This window comes from Clarias gariepinus, chromosome 8 (genome assembly GCF_024256425.1).
Source record: "Clarias gariepinus isolate MV-2021 ecotype Netherlands chromosome 8, CGAR_prim_01v2, whole genome shotgun sequence".
Taxonomy (NCBI): domain Eukaryota; kingdom Metazoa; phylum Chordata; class Actinopteri; order Siluriformes; family Clariidae; genus Clarias; species Clarias gariepinus.
In genome coordinates this window covers 11,427,501-11,449,918 of record NC_071107.1, presented here as the reverse complement: position 1 = coordinate 11,449,918, position 22,418 = coordinate 11,427,501, and the positions used below count along the sequence as shown (strand labels likewise).

The 22,418-nt window shown below is 37.1% G+C and overlaps 1 protein-coding gene across 3 annotated transcripts in view; it reads right to left on the bottom strand.

Annotated features, from left to right (window-relative positions):
- khdrbs2 (KH domain containing, RNA binding, signal transduction associated 2) overlaps positions 1-22,418 on the bottom strand; it is a 124,484-nt gene that overhangs the window by 1,025 nt on the left and 101,041 nt on the right. For all 3 annotated transcript variants that reach the window (XR_008361059.1, XR_008361060.1, XR_008361061.1), the window contains exons 11-12: positions 11,679-11,799; positions 2,886-3,003 (exon numbers count right to left, since the gene is read on the bottom strand). The gene's annotated coding sequence lies outside the window, so the exon portion shown is untranslated. The remainder of the gene's footprint in view (positions 1-2,885; positions 3,004-11,678; positions 11,800-22,418) is intronic.

Below are 22,418 nucleotides of genomic sequence, written 5' to 3'. Positions count from 1 at the left end.
AAATGAGTTTTACATTCTTTCCATCCCACCTGAGTGTAATAATAAAACATAAGTCAAGAAGATGAGTACGTTACTGCAGAAATGTGACTTTCAGTACTTCATATTTAGCCAGTATTCTGAAGTAAGGATGCTCAGTTTTTAAAGTTTTTTTTTAAGCTACTGCTTTTACTCATTTTTTATACTTACTGACACTAAAAGCCATTATCTGGAAATAACTGCACAAGAAATATAGATTTAATTAAAGTTTGTTCCCCACCTTTTTATTAAGCACATGTTTTGTACCTTCATTGAATGTCAGAAAAAGCTAACTCTTATGAGGTCAATTCATGTCCTGTATCTGGCTTAAAATATTAAATAGGTGAATCACCTGACAATTATTTTAATTAGATTCAGGTCTGCCACATGACCTGGAGGACGTGGTGCTTATCCGACTCAAACACACATGCACAGAATGCATGCAAAGATTCCAATAGTAAAACGATTTACAGTACATGACTGTTTTTCTATGATCTGGTCATTTTAAAATGATTCATTTGGGGTGGTGTCTTAGTGGTTAGCATTGTCGCCTTGCACCTCAGGGTCTGTGTGTATGGAGTTTGCATGTTCTTCCCTTGCTCAGTGGGTTTTCCTCTGGGTACTCCGGTTTCCTCCCACAGTCCAAAGGCATGCAGGTTAGACTAATTGGCGCTCCCAAACAAATACAATGGTAATAATAATACCCATTGGTCTCCACTATCCTTGTTGTATAACAGAGGTTCCTAGATGGATGGCTGCATGGTAGAGAACAAAAGACTTTTTTTATTACCATTCTAAATAAGGGCCTTAAAAAGTGGCCAAAATGATTATCTGATGCTCTACCTGATGAACCGAAACCACACACACTACCATATTAGCGTCAGTGCTGTGCTCAGAATGAACTGCTATCTTTAGCAGTGATGATTGATTCTGCCGTTGACTACAGTAGGTACAGCAACAGGCTCCAGTGTGGTAAGCTTAACAAATCTCATTCATTTGTTGTAAATAAATGCACCTGATTAAGTGGCCACTACTCATCAACAGTGCATTCTCAAAACTGATCTCACCTCACCAGGTCTGCATCAGCTAAGTGATTTGGTTTGAGACCATCAGGGTAATGGGAGACCTGGAGCCTATACCAGCAAACTTAGGGCATAGGCAGGGTACAAACTTAGCACTAGCCAGGGTACAACCTGGATGGGGTGCCAATCCATCACAGGGCACACAAACACACGTTCATTTACATACTATGTCAATTTGGAAATGCCAATTAGCCTAATCTGCATGCCTTTGGACTGTGGGAGGAAAGCGAAACAGTGTACTAAATTGGTATTTTATAGCATAAACACTTGTACCCTTAAAGCATTTTGTACATAGAGGAACATCATTAAGGAACATAATAGGACCACACGGACCACTGTTGTGCCTTTGAGGCTAATTTATATTGTATTTTGATGAACAAAAGTGTTGCATGTAGATATGCTGCATAATTAAGCTGGGGTACACTGCTTTTCTTAGGGGTGTGCACATGCAGTATGCAGCCATTTAATAACTAACAAAGAAAAGCCCATTTAATAAATAATTAACTCTAACCTTTTAAAAGCACACACAAAAATGACTGTGATTGATTACATGCATTAACTGGAATGTTGTACACAGTGGTCCATGTATAGTTTTTGAAAGGTAATGAACTTTATAAGGGCTATATTAGCTTTATTATATAGCTGGCGGCACAGTGGTGTAGTTGTTAGCACTGTCGCCTTGCACCTCCAGGGTTCGGGTTCGACTCCCAGCCAGGCAAGTCTGAGGCAGGGTACACCCTGGATAGGGTGCCTATCTATCTCAGGGCACACACATACACACACACAGCTTCATTCACAAACTACAGGCAATTCGGGAACGCTGATTAGCCTAATCAGCATGTCTTTGGACTGTGTGAGGAAACCCGTAGTACTCCCAGCAAACACGGGAAGAACATGCAAACTCAGACACACAGACCCGAGCCAGGGAAAATCTAACCCGGAACCTGGAGGTTTAATACGACAGTGCTAATAACTAAGCCACCATGCTGCCAGCTCTTTAGATTCATTACACGTAAGGTGAAATATTTCAAGCCTTTTTTGTTGTAATTTCGATGATTATGGCTTACGGCTTATGAAAATCAAAAAAGTATTTACAATGCAGCAATTCTGAAAAATTATGTTCATTTATGCACTCAAGCATTTAAACTCAACAGGCGTATTCAAGGACTCAAACTGTTAACGAGTGGTTCTGGGAGCATGTGGAAGCATTTTCACACAAGAACTGATCACCACATTGTGTGCTGTAATCAAAGCTAAAGGTGATTAAGTAAAATGTCTGTTTTTTTTTTAGCCAGGCAGTGTACTGTATGTTGCAAAATTACTCACCCAATGACTATTATTGGGCTTCGAATCAAGTATAATATCTAACGAATTCCATAGGAAAACGTTTATATGCATTTTAAAATGAGTTTGAATGCGTCTTTTGGAATACTTCGAAAAATCTATTATTGTCCCAAGTACAAGTGTAGCAGAATGAATTTCTAGCTTGAATTCTCTAGCTTGTTAGAAAGCTCGGGACAGAGGTACATCACCGCTAGAGCAGGAAAGGCCAAGAGTCTTGCTTAAAGGCCCAACAGTAGCAGCTTGGCTGGGCTGGGGCTTGAACTCATGGCCTTCTGATCTGCAGCACAATGCGTCCAGTGTTGAGCCAGTCACACCGAGATATCGACTGTTGTTGTTGAAGTAGTAATAATGAAGTGTATTCATGCAAATATAGATTAAAAACATTATAAACAATACGATATGTGCTTTATGTGATAAACAGTAAATGATCGTGTCTTCACTGACCTGCTGAGGGGTTTTCGACAGCTGGGTTCAGTAAAAGGCCTTGAGGCTGATCATCTGCTCTGGTCTGCTGGAAAGGACAGCGAGGACATGTCTCTCCCCTGGCTGCCTCCACAAGAGCCTAATAACACACAGTAATCACTTTCACCAAGCTGCCAGTTGATGCTTTACCAGTATATAAAACATGTTCTTGATTAAGATCAAATCATCGTGTTGCTCTGTGGCCTTTTAAACGCTGTGCTCTTTTAATGTGGCAGCTGATGTGTGACCTTTCAGGTTTAGATGTTCATTAACCTTCTACAAGGAACTGTTGTTGGTTCCACTCTTTTACTTCTCATGCTTCTAAAGTAATAACAACAACAAATCATTTTATAATACGTTCCAGGATTTACTGGCAATGGTGAGAAGGTACAGGAACATGATGTTTAAAGGAAAAAGTAAAGGGCTTCAGGTAAAAATGAAAATAACTCGTGTGAACTTGTACTTGTGAAATTTCTAAAGTGTGCAAACAGATACTGTATGCAACTGAATCAGACTCAGTGAACAATGATTCAATAAGCAACAAATGAAGATATAGATGAATGATTTGTGGTCATGACCGAAAATGATCCATGAAGTCGTTGTTAAATGATGAATAAGTCAAATTTTGGCACCATTTGGGCAGAACCAAGATGACTCAAACTTTACTGACTCAAACACTGGCTGGTTCATAATGAATGACAAAATCTTACTCAGGACTAAAATGATGCACTGATTTTAAATACTGTTCGGCCTAATGACTATTGATGAAATCTGTAGTATTTGGCTAAACCTGCAATGACATTGTATCCAAATACATATACTTTAATATGGAGTTGGTCCCCCTTTTGCAGCTATAACAGCTTCCACTCTTCGGAAGGCTGTCCACAAGATTTTGAAGTGTTTCAGTGCCATTTATCCTGCAGAGCATTTATGAGGTCAGGCTCTGATGTTGGACGAGAAGGCCTGGATCGCGATCTGTTCCAGTTTATCCAAAAGGTGCTCAGTGGGGTTGGGGTCAAGGCTCTGTGCGGGTGAGTCAAGTTCTTCCACACCAAACTCATCACACCATGTTTTTATAGTATTATTGCTTTGTGCACTGGGGCACTGTCATGTTGGAATAGAAAAGGGCCTTCACCAAACTGTTGCCACAAGTCGGAAGCATAGCATTGTCTCGGCTGACTCAATTCAATAGTTAACAGGTTTGGGGCAGAACGTTGGTGTAGTGGTTAGCACTGTCGCCTTGCACCTCCAGGGTCCGGGTTCAATTCCCGTCTCTGTGTGCATGCAATTTGGATGTGCTTGATGGGTTTCCTCCGGGTGCTCCAGGTTCCTCCCACCTGCAGATTAGGCTAACTGGCGTTCCCAATTTGCCTATAGTGTATGAAGGAGTGTGAGTGTATGTGTGCCCTGTGATGGATTGGCACCCTGTCACCACCTGGGATAGGCTCCAGGCCCCTGCGACCCTGAATACAGAATAAAGCGGGATAGAAGATGAGTGAGTGAATGAGTGAATGGTTTGGCCAAATACTTTTTTTTAATATAGTGCATGTATAAAATGTAAAAATGAATATATAAACTAAATATACACATGAAAGGAAATGACTGTGGACATGACAATGATGTGACTCATTTAAAAGGTCTCATCATCTAAGCATATTTACAAAAAATATCAACTAGGCATAAAAGTGTCCAAACTGGGACTTCATTCTGGTCACTAGCAGAGAACCTTAACTGCTGTAATAATGCTTGGCTCCTTTTTGCTTTCACAGCAGCTGGCAAAAAGACAGTTATTCTACCCAATTTTTTTTTCTTTTGTATTGGTGCATTGAAGTATTGCCAGCCCAAACAGCGGAATCAACACTGAAAGTTGGAAACATTTACCAAACTCAGACTGGTAGAAATAAAGAAATGGCAAGTGAGGCAATTTCATGAGCAAACTTCTCATCTGAGCAGGAATCGATGAGCTTTTTTATTACAATATAATAACTAAAACATCACACACATCCAGCTGGAGAGGGGACAGTTAAAGGAGTCTCAGTCTGTGTGTGTGTGTGAGTGTGTAGTGCTGTGATTATCTTTGGTTTCCTGAACAAATCCCTGCACTGATTCTGCCAAATGTGCCGTGTTCCCATTGTGTCAATAAGGTAGAGAGTGGCAGTGCTCCCCTGCAAGCAGATGGTGTCATTGTATCGCTGTCGAACATATGAATTCTCAGTCAAATTGAATTAATTGACTCTTCAATCATGACATGCCTGTGTCTGGGTTTGTTGGAGTATCAAACAGCCTTGGATCCTACGAAGAACAACTGAATGAGCACTTTTTCAAAAAAATTTAACACTATAATCCATTTCATTTTGTGCCATCTTTTACACTTGCCTGTGGAACAGATCAAGAATGAGTTGAATATAAAAGAATTAGCAATACAGATAGAGATGACGTACAGTATACACACCTCTGTTAAAATGCAGATTTGTGTGGTGCGAGAAAAAATTAAATGCAGAAAAAATGATTTCTGACTTGAATTTGATCTAACAGCCAACAAACTCACAATAACCAACTCAAAATACGTTGTTTAATAATAAGGATGTGACTACTTGCCAGAATTTACCGCAGATTCCTGATCTACTCCATGCACACAGAGGCAGGAATTGAACACGGACTCTGGAGGTGCAAGGCAACAGTGCTAACCACTAATCCACACTCCACCTTGAGAGGTGCCGTTTTCGGAAAAATATTCAACTTCATGGTAATAAAAGTGATCCTTCAATGTATATGGAACTCCTACTGTACTGTACATCCACCTGTATAATTATCAAACTGGTGGAAATTGGTGTTGGTAGTCCTTTACAAACCATCACAAAGTTACAGTATAAAAGTGTTGAGCTACTGCTAACTTCTTCATATTTTGTTTCCAAAGAGCCAGAATGTCTTGGCTTTTTGTTAATGTAGTCTTCCAAACACACTGCCAATGGACTGAAAAAAAAAAAAAAAACCCAATGGAGCACAATCAGTCATAGACTGGCCTCCCAAAAGGCTGGATCTGGGTAGCTCAGTAGTTAAGGCGATCACCACCATGTCCATGTTGGGCTTTTAAACAATCCCCTTAACCCTTAACTGCTCAGATGTACAGGGGTTGAACAATGAAACTGAAACGCCTGGTTTTAGTCCACAATAATTATTAGCATGGTGTAGGGCCTCCTTTTGTGGCTAATACAGCATCAATTGGTCTTGGGATTGACAGATACAAGTCCTGAACAGTGGCCAGAGGGATTTTGAGCCATTCTCCTTGCAGAATAGTGGCCAGGTCGCTATGTGATGCTGGTGGAGGAAAGCAATTCCTGACTCGTAACTCGAAAACACCCCAAAGTGGCTAAATAATATTTATATCTGGTGACTTTGCAGGCCATTAGTGATGTTTAACTTCACTTTTATGTTCATCAAACCATTCTGTCACCAGTCTTGCTGTGTGTATTGGTGCATTATTATCCTGATACACTGCACCACCTTCAGGATACAACGTTTAAACCATTGGGGGAACATGGTTCTCCATAGAATGGTTCGGTATTCCTTGGCAGTGACGCGCCCATCTAGCACAAGTATTTGGCTTAGGGAATGCCATAATATTGCAGCCCAAACCGTCACTGATCCCCCGCAATGCTTCACTCTACGCTTCTTTGGGCCTTTTTTACACCGTAACTGCCCTGGATGTGGGAAGACAGTGAAGGTGGACTCATCAGAGAACAATACGTTTCACATTGTCCACAATCTGACGGTTGGCACTGGCACGAGTGACCAAAGGTTTGACTATAACAGCCCGACCATGTACAGTATATTGACCCTGTGGAGCTGCCAATGAACAGTTTTGGTGGAAACAGAAAAGTTGAGGTGCAGATTTAATTCTGCAGTGAGTTGGGCAGCTGTGGTTTTATGTTTTTTGGATACGATTTGGGTTAGCACCCAGACATCCCTTTCAGACACCTTCCTCTTGCGCCCACAGTTACTCCTGTTGGATGTGGTTCGTCCTTTTTGGTGGTATGTTGACATTACCCTGAATACTATGGCTCTTTATACATCCCAAAGACTTGCTGTCTTGGTCACAGATGCGCCAGTGAGATGCGCACCAACAAATTGTCCTCTTTTGAACTCTGATATATCACCCATAATGTTGTGTGCATTGCAATATTTTAAATAAAACTGTAGTAATACTCTGCTAATTCTTTTGGTCCTTTTGATTGTGTAAAGTTGCTTTATGACAACGACAATTTAAAAGCGCTATACAAATAAAATTTTATTGAATTTAATCAATTAAGCCTTCACACTTTGCTCTTACTGGTGGAATGTGCAATCAATAAGATTTGACCACCAGGCTGGTCAAATTTAGCCGTAAAACCTCTAACACTAAATTGGCCAGTGTTTCAGTTTCATTGTCCAACCCCTGTATAATGAGATAAAAAGAAAGGTTTTCAGGATAATGTATATATATATTAATTTTTTTTAAAGCTCATGAGAATTTTACAGTACAAACTCTTTGTTTTATGCAGTATACCGTATTTACATGTTTGTTCCCACATGTTGCAATAATTCATTGTTCCCGTTGTCTCATATTATCAGCAAAATATAAAGAAATGTATCACGAAAGCGTGGCTTAAGGATCTTGCACAGTCCTGTATAAAACGCCATAAAGTGAATCTGAGTACAATAGGTGATAAAAGCTGTTGGGGAAATTGTCTGAGAGCTGAGTCACTGCAGGTCTGTGTTCTAGCAGGGAGAGTAAACAGTAGTGTTCCTTCACTTCCACTCCTTCCTCCATTCACATGCATACACTAAGCACCCAGGACATTTGCCACCTGGCTCTTGTGCTCTGAGAGAAGCTTCTGGCAAACTCAGTGTGAGTGACAGCAGCATCCATTCTACCCCTGCAATACTAATGATATGACTTCACGACGCCAAATAAACAGATGCTGTGCAAACATGGCCTACAGCTCTGAGCTCGACACAGCTGATAAAAAAAAAATGGCAGAAAGCCTTGCGGAAGATGAGTCTCACTTTTAAACCAACACAGAGCGTACAATGAATCACATCTTAACTTACAGGTGATAGACCTTTGCAGTAAAAGTGAGAAGAAACACAGCTGTAAATCTCAGAGACACGGTCTTATGTTTCGATTTGGAATAAAAAAGGAAATAGAGCCAAGCTAAATTTTCAGCAACATTAGGGTTTATTTACTGTTTTATAATTTCCCTTTGAAATTAATACAATACAATACAATACAATACAATACTATCTATCTATCTATCTATCTATCTATCTATCTATCTATCTATCTATCTATCTATCTAAATGTCTGTCTGTCTTTTTTTTTTTAAATAACAATGATAGTCCGTCAATAAATGTTTTCTTAAACCAACCATAATGTAAACTTATTAAGATTTTCAGTTATTTATTTGATGAAACAAAATGGTCTATTAGCACTCAGTCCATTTTAATCACTGCTGAAATATGTAGTGAAATGATATAAATCAATTATATATATATAAAGGGGGAAATGTGCATTGTGCTCGACTGGTGCTCCATTCTGCTCATCTATCATGACGGCAATTATCATAAATTGGTTCATTTTACATTTAGGCATTTTGGCAGACGCTCTCATCCAGGGCGACTTACATTCTTATCTCATTATACATCTGAGCAGTTGAGGGTTAAGGGCCTTGCTCAAGGGCCCAACCGTGGCACCTTGGTGGTTGTGGGGTTTGAACCTGGGATCTTCCGAACCGTAGTCCAATGCCTTAACCACTGAGCTACCCCTGGTTCAGCAATATAACACTGTAGGAATAAAACACTTGGGGGTGTGCTGAAAAATAATCAACTATAGAGTACCCTGTGATGCACCCTGATTCAAAAAGGAGTTCCTTTTGGCACCTCAAAGTTGATTATTTTCCAATAAGAACATGTGTGACATTACTCTTACACCACAATGATTTTGCCAATGATAATTTTTTTTTTTTACTTTTTAAAGAATAACTGATTATAATTTTTATCCATTTCTTAGTCATGACTAATATTACAACCCAAGTAAGTTCCTGGTATTCATGGCGGCTATTAATAAACACTTATTCACTGTTCTTCTCTTTTTTTGCATTATTAAGACAACAACCTGCAGCTTGTTAGGTTAAAGAAAAGCCCTCAATCCTTAAGACTTACATCCCTTACATCTCTTAATGCCAAGTAAACACCTCCACATGGAAACCAACAATGTAACACATTTTTAAATCTGTGTGTTTTCCTGCAAATGAGTTGATATTATAGAAACCTTATTATAATAAGAAACCATATTCAAGTAAGCACATTAATATAAACCTGTAATTTGCTTTGCAGTCAGAACTCCTATCAAAACACCTCTCAACCTGTGAGAACTGAGAATCCAGCAGCGCCACGGTGTTGTCATATTAACATTCATTAGTGTTACACTACATTGGGCATTTGTGGCTCAGTGATGGGTTTCTTGCCTGCCATGCAGAAGGTACAGGTTCTAATCACAGCCAATGCCCAAATCCCAGCCGCTGGATGCAGAGCTGGTCCTAAGTCCGGCGTAAAACCTGTGCCAAGTTGTGCAGATCAGTTGTTCCACCGTAGCGACCCCTCAACGGGAGCAGTCGAATGACCAACAACAACAACAGTGTCACACTACATTCCCCGAAAAAAACAAACATGGTCCCATGAACTATGCCACAAACTCCCAACAGTCACCATCATACTGACACGGCTGCAATATTTATAGATTCTTCACCGCTACAGCATTCTGTGTTTTCATGGTCCAAGCACTTTTAACTGAAACAGTGGTTCAAACTGTGATAACAGTGATAAGAGCTTTAGCTGGAACTGAGCACCTCTGGCCGAACTCAGAGTCAGAGGTAGGGTGAGTTTTCACCTTATCACTAATGTAACAATAGAGCACATAATGGAGACGAGTAAATCAAATTGGCGGTGGACACTCGTGAGACAGCGTACTAACTGTCACTGAAGGTCCAGCAACCAATTTCCTCATCTGTAACAAAGAATGGTAATTTCCAACAAGGTGAGGCTGATTCATGAGAAAAATACTACAGCTTACTATAGTTATTACTATGATATAAAGTTGCGTCTTTATTTGTCACGTACACGTAACGCCCAACAGCGAAAACCTGGTGCTGGTCAGTAACTCAGAGCCTTAACACACTGAGCTACCACACTATACTGTAATAAACTGTGATATTACCATAATAATTGACGACAAGCTGTGGTATACTAATATTTACTGTAGTACACTATAGTAATTGTACTACAGTAAGGTTCAAAAACATTATGGCATTGACTATAGGATTTTTTTTCTCATGAGGCTGAGTGATGTTTAGAGTGATGCATTATTAACCAACAAAACCAGTGCAATGGTACCGATGGAACTGTACCGAACCAGTCAAATTCATAATGTGAGGTATACTGTACATGTGGTGTCCTTGTTTTCACATCATGTTTTTGCAATTACTCTTCTGATTTTGCTCAGTTTCCTGCAAATTCTATCTTGCCTTTTGTCTTGTCTGCTTGACCACCTGATCTTTGTCTGTTTTCTTTCCCTAAAAATTGCTCCAAGTTTTTTTTTTTTTTCAAGCTTTCTTAATAAAGCTTTTGTGTACCTGTGTGTGTGTGTGTGTGTGTGTGTGTGTGTGTGTGTGTGTGTGTGTGTGTGTGTAGCTCTATAATTTAAATTTGGTCGAAATGTCCCAAATGCTGCAAGGACTAATCCCATTTAAGCAATGATTCATTTAGTCCACATTCACTGCGTATGAATAATTATATACAGTAATACTGAGATGTGATTTGAGGTCATTTGTTTTAGTGCGGTGTCAGTTGACACTTGATTGACTATTACTGGGTCTACTGCAGTGCCGTGTAATTGTATTCACCCACTTTAACCTTTCTACATTTTAAAAAGATACAACTTTAAATTGACTTGATTGGGATTATATGTTATGAAATCACACAAAATAGTCTTTTATATTGAAGATTTGGAGGGGGAAATTAATATTTTAAAATGTCACACCCCAATTGGTGTATTATATATATACAGTACAGTATATAACTGATCAAAAAATGTAAAAATGGGTGTTGCCTGACATTTCTGAAAACCCAAATGTACATTTTGTTGTCTATTGTCTGTTGTTTTGTTGTTGTTTTTTTAATGATTCATTTATCAATGCTGTGGTGCGGTCACGGATCTGTGCTGCTTGATTTTTAAGAGTTTTAAAATAGTTCTGGTGAAACTAGTTACTACTGAATGGGGTTAATTTCTGTGCAATTAAACTAGACAAGGTTTAGGATATGATGGATGGAGCCAAAACAGAAAAAGAATAAACTGTTCTGACCTGCAAGATAAGATTAGGGCAGAGGTTTAAATTCTAGCAGAACTCAAGTGTACTGCCAAAGCTACACTGGAATTGTGAAAAATAAATCTGTTGAATGGCCCAAGTGCAATCTGACGATCTGAGGATAGGTTTAGGTAAGAATATCAGCATCCAGATATGCAAAGCTAATAGAAACCTATCCCAGATGTTTCTACCATGTATTTACCCAAGGAGGGGAATATTTCTGCAAGCAAGAAATGTCTACTTCTTTGTTGAAATAACATTTCTATCACAATTAAAATAAATTCTTACCTTCAAATGTTAGACATATTTCATAACTCAGATGTAAGCTCCATTAGTACTGAGAAAAGTGTTTCTTCAGCTTCCAGACACTCACCAGGCCTTCAGGTAGCAGCAGGCTGTTGATGAGTGGAGCTGATTGTCACATCTCACAGGTGAGATTACATCTCTGCTCTGGTTTTATCAGCCCTCTGTCGTTCATACACGCTGCAGCGAATCTGCAACACAGACGCCTCGTATGTTAGACAAACAGGGCATTTAAACATGCATTCCCAGATAGAGATAACTGACTATCAGCAGCAGGAGAGGTGAGACACGGAGGCCGATGCAGCTGTTTGCTATCTGATATGAACCGCAGCCTGAGGGAAGCTAAATGAAGCAGTGAGGTATGATGATGATGATGAAGCGAAGTGAAAACGGATGTGCATTACATGTTGCAGTCTGTAGCGCTGATGCTCTTGCTTGTTAACACATACCCAACAATTCTTTTTTTAAGGAGAATAAACAGTTTTATCTGATGTGTGTCATTTCTGAAGGATTGTTTAAGACTTCAGGCACCGGACAGAAGGTGCTTATGATCAGGTGTTAGATCTACAGATGTATGTGGATCTAAAGCACCAGCATACGCTTTGAGTAAATTGATGTTTGTTTTGCACAAGTCGCTGCTTAGACATTAGCGTTTGTAAGCATGTCTTTGTCACATCATGTAATTGCTTGTCTAAAAGACATGTACTGTAATTAAGTCGTTTTTGTTTTAAATGCCCAACAGCATTGAATAAGTTTAATTTTTCAAACCACTCCATCACAAACACTAATCTGGTCTAAACAACGCGTTATGTATAGAAATGGGTACAAAATTGGGGCAAAAAAAATGTTAAATAAAAAATAAGTTTTTATTCTTTATTATTATTTATAATGTAATAAGTAAGGGATAAAACATAATAGATATGTCACTGTTCTAAAAAAAATGAAGCAATGTACTGTAATAGGGTAGGGTTGGGTGGTGTGATGGACCTCACCGTCAGCCTTTGATGTAACAGTTATATCACTAAAGGTGTGGACATTCCTGAAACAACACATCTCATATCAATTTTATTTAGTTAATTCATGACTCTTCTTGAGTTGACATGACTTACTTTTTGCCCAGTTCCTGTTCTATCTTACATTCTAACTTCTATCCACTTTTCTATCTTTAAGTTAATAAGACTCAAAAAAAAAAAAAAAAAAAAAAAAAACTCACACATGACCCCTGACAGGTACAATGTGTTGAATGTGCTAAAGCCTTATTCTGTGGAAGGTGAATCCAAGAAAAAATGCACGTTTTCAGTCACATTATGTGCAGTGTCTGAGTACTGTAAGTTGTTACTAATAAAAAACCTTAAAGTACTATCAGAGCTGCTGTTGTAGAAAATGACTTAACCTTCATCTGATCGGTATTGGACAATCATCAGAACTGTTTCTATATGTAAACTGTAAAACAGCACTGGATCCAAATTTTAGCAATAAAAAAAAAATATATGAGGGCTGTAACAAAAGTACGGCAAAAGTGGGCATAATTATTATCTTTTGGTTCTAAGCAGTGTTGGGTTTAAAGTGTAGAGTAGAGTGTACTTGAATTACTTTTTGATGTACAGTAACGAGTAATCAAATGCATTAGGTCCGCCATTTATACGGTCCTGCCATGAACCTTATAATTCTTTTGATTGTGTAAAGCTGCTTTGCGACAATGCCAATTTTTAAAAGCGCTATACTGTACAAATACAATTGAATTGACGTACTCAGTTATTTAGTTATATTTTCACGAATGTAATCCAAGGCCTGCCCCTGATAACCCGCCCCTCCTTTGTTATTTTCGCTGTTAATAGTTAACAGATTATGGGCCAAACTTTGCTAAGTGATGATGGTAGAATAATTATAAAGGTCTTGAATAAAACAACATGCATAAGGGATCACAAAGGAGTTTTAATTTTCTGCAATGGAAAAATACTTGAACTAGTTACTTTTATCAGAAGGTAATGCTGTAATGTAACTGATTACTTTACATTAGTAACGTCCCCCAACACTGGTTATAAGTCATTTTAACATTTTAATTCTCCATCACAAGTAATGCATTTGTGACATCATGGAATTCGTTGAAGATTTCCTTTGATAGTCTCCCACTGCACGGTTACTCTTCAACGATGGTTTCCACTTTGTTAAACTACTTTATCCATCTGTGCACACTGCTCTTGTCAATGGTGTCATCTCCGAAAGCATTCTGTAGCGCAGTGGGAGACAAATCAACTGCGACAAAGGGGATTCGAGAGGATTCGAGAGTTGGAGTCAACGATAGTACAAATACATTGTTTGTAAAGGAGACAATGTTAAGTAGTTTCTTCGTATGGAGGAGTTACTCTAGCCACATGTGCAATTTGAAAGTCATGTCAGTTAACAGAAAAAAGTTATGCCCACTTTTGCATTACTTTTGGTACAGCCATCATATAAAGAAAGCACATTTACAGTAGTTGTTTAGGACTGGAGTTTCCACTTTAAAGTTAATATCTAGTAGTGTTTATCAACAATAAGACCCCAATTATTTGTCCTTTAGCTTTGGAAAGGCACTTTATAAATAAAATAAAACACCATATTTTTTGTGCTTTAGGGCCATAAACATATGAACATGAACCTAAAAAGGGAGTCAGGTTTGCTCTCTTGACACTTAAGTATTTTAAACCCTTAACATTTAATTGTGTGTTTGTTAGCCTGCTGTTTTTTAAAACCATCTGAATGCAATTTCCAAATTAACATTCAAAATCTGCAGAACTGCACCACAGAGCACTCATCAGTGTGTAAAAAAGTGCAGGTGATAATTGGACTATATGGGGGAAAGCACCCTCATTTAAAAGGATAAAAACACCAGCCTTTGTCTTTCTTGATGTAAACTCTTTCATTTGAGAACTTGATTTAAACGAGTGACATTGGAGAGAAAATAAAAAAGGCTTTCAAAGCATCATATATTGTTAGTCTAATATACAGTAGGTTCGAGAAATGTTTTTGTCAATTTTGAATATCTTAAATGTAAGCCTGATTTTGCCCACAGTCTCCTGCAGTCATTCTTCAGTTTTCTTTTTTCATAGTGGCTCAAAATGTCCTGATTTACTGAAACATTATGCAGCTGTATAATAAAGGGAGTTCGAATTTAAATAAAAGGTGTGTGTGTGTGTGTGTGTGTGTGTGTGTGTGTGTGTGTGTGTGTGTGTGTGTGTGTGTGTGAAAAAGCTGACGTGCAGACCACAGGTGAGTGTATTATCAGATATGCAATGTCCTTCTACCTTTGTGCTCCATGGAAAGGTTTGAGGACTCTTCTTGCCATTGTGCAAAATGCTTTTATTCAAATTGCACTCTCTTTTTCCTAAACGATGGCTGACTCCGTCATCATACACAACAGCTCGTTTTTTTCTCCCTCAATGTGATGGAAATGCCACTGTTATGTGACAGCAAATTGGATTTTCTGTTTGTGAATTAGGGTTGCTCTTTAGACGAGCACATCAAGAATTAATCTTTTCTTGTCATTATAAATGCATTTATTCCTGTGCCAGAGCCACAAATGTGATTGCATGCTGGATTGGGTGCATGTTTATGGTCAGGAAGAAGTTTCACGCAGGAAACTTGTATAAATTATAGAGAAAACGCTTCATTAATTTTCAGCCCGGTTGAATGCGGTAGAAAAATGTGAAGTTAGTGAAATGTGTATCTGGGCGGGAGAGAATGTAGTCATACTTATGCCTGTAATGACAAGTCTGCATCTCTGCTCCTGATCAGAGAGAGGCTGTGTGAGACATTGAGCACAAGTGCTAGTATTTTCACCTGCGAGGAAATAATTAGGCTACCTTTTTACTAAGTGATTTATTTTTCTCAACTGAACGTACAGTAACACTATGGAAAGCGCATGCAAACTGAGCAAATGGGCGGCTTTTAACATGGCAAGAGGGAAGACTAAAAAGCAAAAAGCCAAATGTGTTAATATTAAATGACTGACTTTGAAACAGAATGAGTTGGTTATTGAGGTTTTTTTTTTGTCTGAGAAATGTAAAGTATAAAGGCTGAAGAGGAAAATGGTTAGATACAACATTTACACAAATAAATGAATTACATAAGCCATCATCGTGTATTCGGTATTTTAGTAGAATACAACAAAGCAGGTATTTTATATTTATTTACCTATTGCCAATTTTAAAGCTTATTTAAACTGTGTTACTGAATCTGTTTATATTTAATGTGGCATAGGTTTTTATATCAGATGTCCTTCTCGATGTAACCCTATTCAAATGGTTCAGTGAGCAGGAATGGAACCTGGGCTGCAGCCATAAAAGTGCCACATGCTAGCCACTACAATAGTGGTTGTGGGTAGAGTTCGTACAAAAAAAATGCACATTGCTTCAAAAAAAAAAAAAGTTTTTTTTCAAGGAAATGCTTAAAATGAATAAGTAAAATCCCCCAAAGCTTCTGGTTCTGCTTCGAAAACTTTTGGAAAACCTATAGTGTGCAATTTGTGTGGTTTTCATTTAATGCATTTAACAAATGCTTATCTTGTTTTTTTTTATATTGTTTTGTGATTGATGCAGTTGGACTTGGTTTATCAAACCTCCTATTAGCGCCTCATTGGTTGTAAATTCTTCCACATACTTTAAATAAGTATCATGCAGACACCCAGGATTGCCTGTTGTTGCCAAGGGAATAAGAGTAACACCCAAATCAGAGCCTGGCCAGTTTGGTTCTTTTGGACTAAACACTATAATAATATTAAGTCCTTGTTCAGGTAATGGCATTCCAGGCACAGCAATTTATTTGAAATCCCAAAACCTCTGAGCATGGAGTAGATCAACAGTTGGGGGGCTGAAGGGCTGTGAAAGCAGACATAGGTGTTAATGCTTACTTTGAATTAGCACCCTAACAGTAGTTTAAGTGTCAAATGCAACTGACTACAAGAAACATTTAATAGAATGTGAGAAATTTCACAGTTTCACATCAGAAACATTCCTAATAAGAAAAAACTTAACTGTCTTTCTCCTGTTTGCCGATTATAGATTGATCTGCTAATATCACAGGAGAGATCATTTTAGCCTTCTCTTGTCCATAATACTTTAACACTACTAGTGATAGCAGAACATCTTAAAATTTTCGAACATTTCTTGAAATACTGTATATGTGATTTCACGACTGCAGTGCCATTTAGTAAATGGCTAAAAAAATCTCTTAAGGTTTCTATGTTGACTTTAAATGCATAGATGCATAACTAAACATCCGACACAGTTGGCGGTAGATTCATGAGATAGTTAAACATTGTAAAATTTGTAGTATACTATATACTGTATCAGCAATTTAAACACTTCGGCTGGCATCATTTACATTTACATTACAGCTTAAAGTCACTCAAATTTGTTTATAAACTTATCACGTTTTCCATTATGTACATATTTTTGCTAAAATCGCATCCATTGTTTGAAATGAAACAATGATCACACAAATATGGCGTTTTTAAATAATGTGGAAAAAAGATGTATCGATGTGCACATGTGCCATTTCAATAGACGAATCTAATGCTTCACATTAGAGTCAGATAAAAGTCACATGTGATCATGTATGTGACCCATCCAATGGTATCTAATTCTAATATCCCAAACACCTGCTTTATATATAGGTTTGTTTAAATTACCTATCGTATCACTACAATACCTTTTAAATACATATTTAAATACTTAATTAAGTCAAAAACTTTCTAATTTAATAGTATTTCCTAATTTTGAAGGTGTCCAAAATATGCAATAATCTCCTACTGTTACTACTGTTAATTGGCAATTTCTGAGGCTGGTAACTCTAAATGAATTTCTCCTCTGCAGCAGAGTAAAGTTTTGGTCTCGCTTTTCCTGGGAAGATGTCCAAAAGGGCTAGTTTTAACCTGGCTCTTGAAGGGTTTTGCAATTGCACTTGACAATACTTTTTGCAAGAACTGTTCCTGAACAGTTGACCTTCATGTATAACATCTGAGTCTTGTGGTGGTTGTTACTTAACTACCTACTGTAATGCTGTTAATGTTATTTCATAGTTAACATAAAATGAAATATTGTTTCAAAATAAATCACTGAACAAAAACATTTATTTAAAAAGTGTGTTAAAACTTCAGTAAAGACTATATTATAAAATCGGATATTTATGGAATGTCATAAGCAATGTTCCTTTTAATATCAACCTGGGCTACATTAGAACACAAGTTACAGAATGGTAATGAAGTTGCATTACTTTACCATTTGCATATACTTAAAGTCATAGTTGGGAGAAAATAAAGAAATAAATGTACAGTAGATAATTAGCACTAATGCTTACTTCATGAAAAAATTGAGTACATTCTAATAATTTTAATGTTTTTAATGTTTATATTTTGTAACATTGAATTTTAAAATGATCTCCAAAGGCAATTTCACAGTATTATTAATTTTAAAAAATAATTTAATTAATTAATTAATTAATTTAAAAAAAGTTTTTTTCTTCTTCCTATAGTCCTCAGGAAGTTTAAATGATGCCATTTCCTATGGAACATGTGACCAGTAGAATATATCGAATATTTTATATTCTGTATTCCGTTCTGAGCTGAGTAAAAGAAACATTTGTTACTTATAATAAATGGTTAATGGATAAAGGTGTTTTAAACATGAGATTCAGACATTAATGCAACTAAAAAATAATTATTTGTGTATTTTAATATTAGGACAGGATAGGAATATAAATATAGATTTTTTTCCCCCAAATTGATGTTTTGAGACGTGCGACTACCATGATGTCAGTCACAACTGGGGATAGCAGAAGCACAGTTAACCAACATTGGGCTATTATGTATTTTTGTTGATTATTAGATTTGAGGTGCTAAAGTCACTAATCAAAAAATCACAAAATGATAAACTGATTACTTACCTGATGGTACAGTAATACGGATATTAATTTGCTATTAGATTAGATATCTGATTTGTTATTATAATGTGATAACCTCAAATAAAGTAAAAATATGTGATTCCTTTTGGCATTTGTGATTCCTGTGGCATTTCTTAGCAATAATGTTAGCTCATTCAGTGCTTCTGCTGTAAATAGGACAATGCTGTAGAATATGTTGTGCTTTAAACTTAAAATTAAATAAAAAACTTTAAATTAAATTATGTGCAGGTAATGTTAACTAATTTCAAGCTTTCCAGTTAAGAGCTAACTAACAGTTCTGGGGTATAATTGTATAATGGAAAGCTAGTGCACAATGTAGGGTGTAGATCCCTTGTTCCACACATGAAGTAGTGCCCTTAGAGAGGGTTCTGGATTTTAGAAGCCTCCTGTTTTCAAAGCTACGTAGTTAGCTGTGAAACACAACACAGCAGTAGCAGTAGCTAAGGAGACAGGATGTTGTTTAATATGACTTAAAATTATCAGATGTGTTTTCTTGATGAAAGTGCTACTGTGAATGGTTTTGTTAGTGGGTTTTGCCATTGGCATCCTATAAATAGGCTATCCTATAATTTTTTTTAGTAGGCAGGACTATGGCAGACAGACATGATGATGTTATTTATTTAAATTATGGATTATGGGTTGTTGCATATAAAATGGCTTTTCTTTTCATTTTACTTACATCCTCGTGAATGTAATACCAGTGATACACAAATGGCTCACCAATTAGGGATATTACTGCATACATGCATATTACTGATAAAGGCTGTAAAGGCAGGTGTTTACATGCCCAGGCTTGTTCTTGTTAAACCTTTTAATAAGCAAAATGTATTTGTGTGTGTATATATACATTTATATGGGCCTATATATATATATATATATATATATATATATATATATATATATAGTTTATATACTGTTTATATCACTACCACTTAGCCCAAAAGAGTAAAATGCTCTACAGATTTATCTCATCTCTATTACTGACTCATCTTTAAATCATAAATCCTGTATGTGATGATAACTTATTCCTGCCCATAAGGAATCCTATCTCTCAAAGTTTAATACCCTGCACATAACCTACAGTAACACTTAATGTGCTCCTCTCTGGAAAATCCTGAACAGAAGGCAAAAAAAAAAAAAAAACTGCTGTAAAGATGTAAGCCTACATTTCACCAAGCCGCCTTCTTCTTCTTTATACGTTTTTCCTTTTGTATTTTCCTTTCAAAAGGGAATGAATGCACTTCTCAAGTGCACGCATGTCTTAGCATTTCTCATTGTCTTGTTGTGTCTCAGTTGGGAAGCAGGACTCCTGCAGGATAATTAAAGCAAGTGTTAATTACAAAATGATTTCTTTCCCAAGGCCACCTTTCCACTTGAGATCATAACTAGTCCCTCAAGACTTTCAGTCATGTGTGTAATTAACGTGTTCGCCCCATCCCGCAAGCCTGCAACATCACAAACAGTGCTTTACCTTCGAGCCAACCCCATGCAAAATGTCTGCTATGCAGTTAAATGCCTTATTAATCGTGTTGCCACTGCAAAGTATCAAAACCTTCCTATAACTCGCAATTTTTCATGTGTGCAAATCTATTAAACATTTTGTGATCTTGCACATACTGGTGAACTTTCACATGCCAAATGGTTCCTGCAATCATCTCGTGGTTACACTCATGTATATACACTCCTCACACTACAGGCAATTTGGAAACACCAGTTAGCCTAATCTGCATGTCTTTAGGCTGTGGGAAGAAACCGGCATGAAACCCACCAAGCAGGGGGAGAACATGTAAACTCCATGCACCCAGAGGTGGGAACCAAACCTGGCCAGAAATCGAACCCAGACCGTGGAGCTGCAAAGCATCAGTGCTAACCACTAAGCCTCCGTGCCGCCGGGGCCGTATATGTACATAGTATATATTTAGATTTGCTTAAAAATTGTAATTATTTTAACTTGTATTTATCTTAAACACAAATTTTAGATCGCTTTCAAAGTCAGTCAATACTACCAGTTCATTATTTCTAAACCAAGTAACTAAGATATGCTGTCTTTGTCACATTGTATTAGGATTTTTTCTATATTTAAAATATTCATACTTCAAATAAAAACTACTTTTTTAATTAATCTGGCATGTACAAGGGATGTTCACGTCAAACCGGGACTTGTGATTAAATTTCTCCTGAACGAGGGTGTAAAAACTGATTGATGTTTACAGGCACTGTACAGTGATGAGATTCTTAGCCGCAGTAAAACACTGGAATGGTGGAAATGTTTTAAAGAAGGTCATACATCTATGAATGAATGATGGCTCGGGGCCCACTGTAGTTGTTCCTGTAGACATTCAGCGAGTGGAACACCTGATCCATGAAAAATGATGGATAATTTTTTAACAACTTCTGGAAAAGACGCATCTGTCTGTGGTAAATATACACATAACACACATAATCGTTCATAAAAATCACCTGCACATTGCAGGAATTTGGCTGGGAGTTTTTTTGCCATGTTACAGTCATGATCTCGCTTCATGCTATTTCCACATGTTTGGGTCATTAAAGTAGTTCCTGGGAGGCCAGGATTTCAGATATGAAGGAGTCTGTTCATGCCCCTTTAAGGAACTTTGTACCTTGATGGTATCCAAGCACTAGCGAAACACTGGGATATGTGCATTAGTGTATCAGGGGTTTAAATAGAGGAATAAAGGCAGTTCTAACTTTTATAACTGTGCTCTGCACAATCAAATGTCCCAGTTTGACTTGAGTGCCCCTCGTACATTTGGTATCCGAAGTAATAAGAATTTAATCCTAGAATTTTTCTAGTTCCTTCAAATTTCATGTATCTTTTTGGGGCTTAATGAAAAAATAAAGTTTTAAAAGTTCTCATGCAAGCTGTATGAAAAAGGGAAAACATGCTGAAACATGCAGTTAACTGTAATCCACCTGTGGAATAAATGAATTTGGCTTTATCAGAACAGACCTTGTTTTTTTTATATATATAATTTTTTTTAACACACTGCAGTAATCATCTTTTATGCAAACTTCTCTCAAGTATATACAGTATGACTGCCAAGGAACTCACATTATACCATGATTTATGAACTCAAACTGTTATCTGATGAATGTTTTATGTTCTATCCCATTAATATGTAACACAAATCTTAACTAACCCTATACCACTTCTAGTGATTCATTTTCTTCATATTTCCTTTTCTCCTTAAAGCCTCTTTGATTTAATGTAATATTATCTACTATGCTATATATTCATGAAGAGTGGAAAAAGCAAGTTTGGTTTCTGTTAAGAAAGATAGAACTACTTAAATTTGTTCATTTATTAAGGCATAAACCTTTTGTTTGAAGATTACGAAATATAAAATATCAGGCTTAAGAATAATAAAAAAGAGAAATGATTAAACTGTATCGGTATGTTATTGAACACATGGTATTAAACAAAGTCTATTCAAGACGTATTTTACTAACATAAGCATGACTAGTGATTCGTTTTGGTATTTTAAAGGCCCTTTTATACCTATTATTCCATTAGACCAAATTAAAGGAAAATGTGAACTTTGTTGGCTATTTTATTTTATGCTAAAACAAAACAAAAAGCACTAAGACTGTCTCATGAAAATGTGCTCATTAGGGAGAAATACAGTGATGGGGGAAAAAAATTCATTGCTAGGGGAATCACAAAAAACATACTGTATAAGCAGTGAAATGTTGAACAGTTGGGAAGACTGAGCTAAATAAATATCTTGCATAACATAACTTACATAATGATTTAGATACCTACCTGTTTATTACATTCATTGTGTATTTTCTTTGATTTCTTCAACACAAATATACATAACTTACAGTCTGGCTTAGTTTTTTGCCTCAT